The sequence below is a fragment of the Nanorana parkeri genome, unplaced genomic scaffold (assembly GCF_000935625.1).
Source record: "Nanorana parkeri isolate BGI_ZX_2015 unplaced genomic scaffold, ASM93562v1 scaffold237, whole genome shotgun sequence".
Classification (NCBI taxonomy): domain Eukaryota; kingdom Metazoa; phylum Chordata; class Amphibia; order Anura; family Dicroglossidae; genus Nanorana; species Nanorana parkeri.
Window position 1 is genome coordinate 322792 of NW_017306505.1, and position 8231 is coordinate 331022.

General features: G+C 47.7%; 1 long non-coding RNA gene across 1 annotated transcript in view; it reads left to right on the forward strand.

Annotated features, from left to right (window-relative positions):
• LOC108786994 overlaps positions 1–8231 on the forward strand; it is an 18891-nt gene that overhangs the window by 852 nt on the left and 9808 nt on the right. Inside the window, exon 2 of the long non-coding RNA XR_001941236.1 lies at positions 5827–5836. This is a non-coding gene — a long non-coding RNA (uncharacterized LOC108786994). The remainder of the gene's footprint in view (positions 1–5826; positions 5837–8231) is intronic.

Sequence of the window (8231 nt, forward strand, 5' to 3'; positions counted from 1 at the left end):
CCCATGCAGATATAAGAGCACACCGTAGGCTCAGCTCACAATGTAAAGCGAGGGGGTGCAGATGCTTCTCTTCAATAAAAAGTGACAGTTAGCTTCCATAGAGTCCAATGAGATGTAAAAATGACAGTCACATGACCGGATGTAAAGATACTCATCTTTGTGAGCTGAGCTGATGTCTTTATTTAGGGCAGATTCGGAGTGTTGGGGGTGCATTTCCGCACCCTACCATTTCATAAATAACAAATCAACTTCAGCTGCTGTACTCACTGGAATAGAACATAACAAATCATTGAATGCAGTTAGTTCAGGCAATGGAATCAGCCTCATGTATTTCCCTTCAAAGTAGAAATGATTCCATCCACAGGGGATCATACTAGAAGCCAATAAGGCCCTGCTGCAAGCCCATGAGCTGACAAGGAGCATGCTGACAGGAGGAGAGAGTAGAGGGAGGACTCATTCATGTAGCATTGTTCTTTCATTGGCCAATCACAGGCTGGGGGCGGAGAGCTGACTAAGCTTCACTGCAAACCTGCACTAGAGAAAAGTGAGGTCACCGAGCTCACCTATAGGTAGGTAAGAGCAAGTAACAGTGTCTCCTTAGGGCCTGGCAGAACTTTTAACCCTATCCAAAATATTTCTATCTCCCTCTCTCTCTATCTATGGGCTGGATCCCCACTTTGAAGAAGACCTTTTTAAAGGAGGCCACTAGTTACAACACATTTCTAGGGATGCGCCGATACCAGTGCTTCAGCTGGCATGGAGCTGGCTTCCCGGGCAATGTGATTGCCCAAGAAGTCTGTTGTGGAAATTTTATTAGGATGTGTTTTTAGTGTATTGTAATGTTTTGTCATTAGTCTCTCAGTGTCTCAGTAAATAGACGCTGGGGGATTAATCCATTGGAGGAGATTTCTTATGCGCAGCGGAGCAGTGTGTTCTTGGCGAATGTATGGACGCCGGCTGGGGCCCCCCGTGCAATGCATGGATTTATTGGCTTGCGTGGATACATTTGTCTTGAACGCAGTATATGAAAGGAACGTGCGTTTGTTCTAACTGGGGTGCCTGATCAACACGCCTGAGATGATATAACGTTGTCCCTGTGAATGAGCGCGCATGAGAATCCTAGTAACGTTATGTGGCATTGCTCACTGAGCCACGCTGGATAAAGTCACTCCGGTGGTCATTGATTGTTACTACATGTGATTTGTTAGCTGACTCCTGTTCAGCATCACTTCCTGTCTCGCTGTTTGAGACACCCCTTCCTGTCTGACATCACTTCCTGTTGGGCAGGTATAAACAATAAACATACCTGCGCTCAGGTCTCTTAGCATGGGATTATCGAGCAAGCAACATCTGTCTCCTGACTCTACATGACTCTATAGAAGGGAGATACTTCCAGTCCTTGCATAAAGGAGCGTAGTACAACGGGGGAAATTCTTTGCGTTTGGCGCAGCTTAATGCGACATGGATTTGTGCGCTGAACCAAGTGAATTTCCATAACAAGTCGGCTTCATGTTGTCTGGCTGTCTTGAATGTGCTTGGACGGGAAACAGGCTTCGCAGCCAATCAGCATGAAGCCGGCCTCCCGGCCAATCGGGAAGCCAGGTGGCGAGTAATGACCCTCCTCCCAGCTTCCTGAATGGCCGGGAAGCCGGCTCGATGCTGATTGGCTAGAAAGCCAGCTTTCCAGCCAATCAGCAAGAAGCGGGCTGTTCGGCTGGCTTCCCGGCCAATCAGGAAGCCGGGAGGCTGGTCATTACTCTCCGCCCAGCTTCCTGATCGCTTTGGAAGCTGGCTCCATGTTCCCCTTCCTCGGACCGGAAGTTCCAGTATCGGGGAAGGTATTGGAGCATTTGGGCAGGTACGAGTAGTCGCCCAAATACTCGGTATCGGTACCAACACTAGTATCGGTATCGGTACATCCCTACAAATTTCCGCTGGCCACATATGAAACCTCCAAAACACTTTCTCGGCCCTCGTACCTCTAACAGTTCCACGAGGAAATATTATTAGGAATGAGGACCTGTGACTATGGCGGCTCCCCCTCCCCAGCGCGGTTTCAGGCAATGCTCTTCTCACACCCTGTAAGTGCTCCCCGGTGCCCACAGAGCTCACAGGAGTGTTGCAGTTGGCCACGCTGACAGTGAGGAAGATAAATAAGTTGGGAAATTGCTGTAGAAAACATTAGGACGTCTCTGGATCAGTGAGAGTGATTTATAGGAAGGTTACTCTGACCTGGGCAGCGTTCCCAAACTGCAGTGTAATCCGCTCCACGGACGGACACATAATACCGCCGGAGCTCCCCATCCCCAGACAAGGTGAATTCCTCCGCTGCCAGTTGCTGCAGCTCAGCCTGAAGCCTCCAACTTTCCGTCACCGACAAGCCGCATCCAGACCTGAGCTGGGAGCACCGAACCAATCTATCCCATGTGATGACATTGTATGCCCGTGAGCGGAAGATATAAAAGTGACGCAGCTCATTATATGTCATTTTAAATGCAATCACGTAACTATGACCGGGCATCAGCCTCTTGCAGTCCCTGTACAGCAGAGCTGGAGTGTGAGAGGAAAAAGCAGCACAAGGAGCCAATCGGTTGCTGATAGAATGAGAGGGCAGATAGATGAGTTAATCAGTGCGCTGCTTCTCTTATCAATGTCCAGTCACAGGCTGGGGGCGGGTCCAGGTCAACCTGTGCTCAGAGGAAGTGGATAAAATGATGCTGGCTGAGGACATCTAGTGGCAGCAAAAGGCACTGCTGAGAAATCTATAGACTGAAGATTAACATTACAGCAACAGCTGGTAATTCATGAAGGGGTGCATTGCTTCTCATTACACTGAGCCTGTAACAGGCAGAGCCGCCCACTTTTCAGCATGGGCCCTGGCATGGCTTCCCTAATATCTCCATAACAGAAGCAGGTGAGGATCTGTAATAGAATGTTCTGCATCCTCTGCAGTGTAAGCAGATGGGAGGATTTCTTTTTGTAAACCAGAATTTCACTTGTTTTTTCCTGCTATTGGACCAGAGAATCCTGAGGAGCCTCCAGATGTTGGCAGGCTTCTTCTCTAAATTCTGAGCCCATCTGGGAGTCCAGAGTGTTTGGTGTCGGGGAGAAGGGGGTTAATGGACCATGATGAAGAAGTGCGGCCTCATCGCCTCTCTCGGGAGCGCGTGTGTGTTTGTGGTGCGTTTGCTTCTCTTGCAGTTTGTGAATTTGCTCACAGCTGCTCGTCGCTGTCAATCTACCGGCTTAACCGTCTCCGGGACGGGTCCTGTGGGCCACCGCGGGCGGCGAAGATAATAATAACGACGTGCGGCAGCCTTCCCAGGAGGATGCTTATTGATGCCTCAGGCCGGGTCTATTCTATTCCACGCAAATTGCCCCAGGAGGCAACGCATGTCTGGGGTCACCCTCAAAGTACGGGGGAAATGGTAGGCTTGTAGTGTTTATTAGGGATTATCTCTACCAGAATTCCTGACACGAAACAATGAACTTGACCTGTTCTTACCTCAAACAGCATGGGGTCCCCCGCCCAAAAAAAGAAACCTGAAAAACAAAGCGGCCCGAGGTCTCCTACATGTTACATAGTTCTCTGAAGAAGGGGCAAAAATATAGGGTTCCTTCCATTGTGCCCCCTGAGACCCCTTATCTGCACCTCACAAATCACAAAATGAGTCTTTAGAATGAGGTGGCAAAAAAGTCTCCCGGCTTGGTGGAAAATCTCTGCTGGTATAAAATATTTACAAATAGTAATATTCAGAGGAAGGAAACAGGAAGTTGGAGTTGCAGCAGGACATTCCCTTGCTGACCCTTCTCATTGTCCCAGACATGAAGGAGCATAATTTCCAATCAAAGAATGTAACCCGTATCAGATATTTACCATTGGTACCATGGGATGACAGATGACATGATGAGACCGTTCCCCCAGCTGCCTGAGTCTCACCATCTTTGCTGGAGAGATTGAGCAGTCCCATCAAAATAAAGGTGGGGCTAGTACAGATGGGCTTTTCTAAGGTGGGCCATTCTAAGGTAGAAGATGAACCATTCTAAGATGGAATGTGGGTCATTCTAAGGTGGCTAGTGGGCCATTCTAAGGGAGAAGGTGGACCATTCTAAGGTGGCTAGTGGGCCATTCTAAGGGAGAAGGTGGACCATTCTAAGGTGGCTAGTGGGCCATTCTAAGATGGAATGTGGACCATTCTAAGGTGGACCATTTTAAGGTGGGCCATTCTAAGGTAGAAGGTGCACCATTCTAAGATGGAATGTGGACCATTCTAAGGTGGTATGTGTGCCATTCTAAGGTGGGCCATTCTAAGGTAGCAGGTGGACCATTCTAAGGTGGACAGTGCACCATTCTAAGGTGAACAGTGAACCATTCTAACGTGAACAGTGAAACATTCTAAGGTGAACAGTGAACCATTCTAAGGTGGACAGTGAACCATTCTAAGGTGAACAGTGAACCATTCTAAGGTGGACAGTGGACCATTCTAAGGTATAAGGTGGACCATTCTAAGGTGGACAGTGGACCATTCTAAGGTATAAGGTGGACTATTCTAGGGTGGACAGTGGACCATTCTAAGGTATAAGGTGGACTATTCTAAGGTGGACAGTGGGCCATTCTAAGGTATAAGGTGGACTATTCTAGGGTAGACAATTTACCATTCTAAGGTGGAAGGTGGACCATTCTAAGGTCGACAGTGTGCCATTCTGTTTGCAGTGTGTAATATGGTTTTATTTGAACATGAATGTGTGTCTGTGGTTGGCAGGCATCCTGATACTTCTGCATTGATTTGGGAGGGTATTTATGGGAACAGATGAACCAGACATTCTTGGCAACAACGAAGTCCAGGATTGGCCAGAACGCATTGCTAGGGAACACCTTTCTTCTCCTTGGGCATATAAAAGTTTTGAGGAGTGTATGGGGTGCCTGCTTTGTGACTTGTTCTGTGTTGAAATATCCTCAAGTCTGTTTTGAATGCACACCATAAATGATCAGCAGTATAAAGTGCTTTTCCACAGCCAACCTTTTTTTTGGATGTGGCTGGAGCAGGGAAAGGGTTAAACCCCTTTAAGGTTTATATTGGTGTCACCGCTGGGAAAAAAGACTCACTCTGTTTTTCCTGGAACTAAAAGTGATAGGAACATCCAAAATGTTACAGTTGTTTGTAGATACACTTGGTACATAGCGGAGCCCTTCGCGTGTCATCACACTGTACACACTGCAAACTTCTGGAACTTCTACCAAACTTTTAGCTCCGTTGCAGTTCCCGGCGCTCACCACCAGGTGGAGGGTTTCCTTACGCCAATATATAATTTATTGTCTGCACTTTAATCCCCAATCTACTTTTATATTTGTTTTGCTTGACCCTGTTTTTTATGAGCGCTTATTGTTCATTAATTCCTTATTCCCTTATTATCCCCAGGCTGACCTTTTATGCATCTCTTCCTCATCCTTGGTGACGTGAAGCTGCGTGTTTCAGCTCTGTCAGTAGACGGTAAGTTGTTATGTACCTGTAATCTGGGAGATGTCTGGATGCATCTTTTATCCTATCACAGTATTTAATAAAATCCTAAAGCCCACCATAGACATTAGAGAACGGTCAGACATCATCACATCACTAATTGACAAGAGGCATGAGGTGCGGGTTCACCACTACCATGGGTTGGAGATCTGTGGTCCTGGGGAATACCTGTGCAGATTTGCAGGAGATTTTTTTTGTCCTACAGTTGAACTATGGCCAGCAGGTTTAAGAAAATAAGGGGGCTCTTGGTTAAGCCAGACCCCTTACTAATAGCCTCTTAGCAACATGGGACGCTTTGGCCGGAAAGGAGGCAGCAGGTGTGTGTGTCCCCCCATGACCCAATGAGGTGCCTCCTCAACCTAAACCACCTCAGCACCTAAGGCTGCCTCAAAATAGGGATGGTACTGGGTATAGGGCATCTAGTGTCAGTGAATTATAAGCTGCCCTAGAGAAGGATTAGGGAAACTGTACCTAAAATTGCTAGCTCTTTGGCCAATCAATCCCTCTGCTCCCTTTTTCTTTTTTTTGCTCTTATTTTTAGGGACTTTTTTGTCTTTCCTTCTATTTTGTGGTTGATTTGAGGTCAGCGGTCACTTTTAACTGCAGTCCGTAGCAACAAAACCATTTTCTGCAAGGCTTCACTCTAAAAAAAAAAAAAATGGGATGGCAACATTTGGGGGTCTTCATTTCTTTTGTAGGTTTTTTTTTCTAAGTTGAGTTGCTGAGAGTGGAACATTTACTTGTTACTGACCATTTGTTCTTAAAACGGCCTTTTGTTTGCAGCACGCCTCGGAATCATTCCAAAGAATTAAATGTAAGTACGGGGCGCACTTAAACCACCTCACATGTTATCGCTCACAAATACAGGAGATGATCAGAGACTGCAGACATACTACAGGAGATGGACAGAGACTGCAGACATACTACAGGAGATGGACAGAGACTGCAGACATACTACAGGAGATGGACAGAGACTGCAGACATACTACAGGAGATGGACAGAGACTGCAGATACACTACAGGAGATGGTCAGAGACTGCAGACATACTACAGGAGATGGACAGAGACTGCAGACATAGTACTGGAGATGGTCAGGGACTGCAGACATAGTACTGGAGATGGTCAGGGACTGCAGACATAGTACTGGAGATGATCAGAGACTGCAGACATGCTACAGGAGATGGTCAGAGACTGTAGACATGCTACAGGAGATGGTCAGAGACTGCAGACATGCTACAAGAGATGGTCAGGGACTGCAGACATAGTACAGGAGATGATCAGAGACTGCAGACATACTACATGAGATGGACAGAGACTGCAGACATAGTACTGGAGATGGTCAGGGACTGCAGACATAGTACTGGAGATGATCAGAGACTGCAGACATGCTACAGGAGATGGTCAGAGACTGCAGACTTGCTAAAGGAGATGAACAGAGACTGCAGACATACTACAGGAGATGGTCAGAGACTGCAGGCATGCTACAGGAGATGGTCAGAGACTGCAGACATAGTACAGGAGATGATCAGAGACTGCAGACATGGTACAGGAGATGGTCAGAGAATGAGGACATACTACAGGAGATGGTCAGAGACTGTAGACAGATTTGACTGTAGCCTAAAGTCACGTTGCAGGAGAGTGCTAGAGATCACTGCCATTCCAGCCCCTTAGATCCTCTTGTTCACATGTATAATGGACTCTCTCCGATGCGCAGCACATCACCCCATAGAAAAGTCACGCAGGCTTGCACTGGGCCCTTTACAAGTGATCCTCCCCCCCTCCCCCCCCCCATACGTGTGTAACTTTAGAGCCGGTTATGTAAGCGAGCGGATGGATGTAACGCCAACCGACATATTCCGCAAGGCGCACAGCGAGCCGGCTGGCGAGAGAGGAACACATGTCAGTCAAATGACCTAGATTTGCACAAAAAGTAGTTGCTCTGTGGGGGGTTTTGGGCGAACAATTTCAGGGTAATTAGCAGACACGCGGCACAGTGAGACGGCACGCAGAGGGAGATGGGGTGGGGGAGGGGGGACGAGCGCTCTATCTGAGCTCTGTCTAGACACAACTGCTGAATTGTTTCCGAAAAAGCAATTGACAGTCCAGATTTCCTCCTGCTATCCGCTGGATGGGGATTTGTCGGAGACATTAAAAAAAAAAAAAAACCCACCAGAACAAATAACACGTCGGTAACCCATTCACCTCCGTATCGCACGCCGCTCACCTGCGCCTCGGCGGGGGGATTAGCCTGTCAGCTCTTTGCAAATTGCAGACGGCGGGATAATTATGGATGCTCTATGCGGCAAAATCCTTTGATAGGAGCCATCGGAGGCACAGAGATAGCACAACTTCCTCCCTGCCACAGGCAACCAAAATAGCAAGAAGGGGAGAGAGAGGGGAAAAAAAGAGTCTGCTGCAAAGACGGAGTTGGATTGCAGTTTAGAAAAGCGGCGCCATTTTGTTCACCTTGATTGACCCGTCGGATGTGAAAATAGAGCCGTTTGCGGAGGGCAGGGTTGCAAATTTGACGGAAGCCGACCCCCGGTACAGCCGCAGTACGCAGAAATATACGTTTCACCCATTTTATATCTCATCGGTCACACGGAAAAGGTTACAAGGATCGCCGATGGTTTTCATCCATCAGACAATTGTTTTTGGAATTTTAAAAAAAAACCCAAGTGGGGGGGGGGGGGGCGTGGGGGGGGAAAAAAA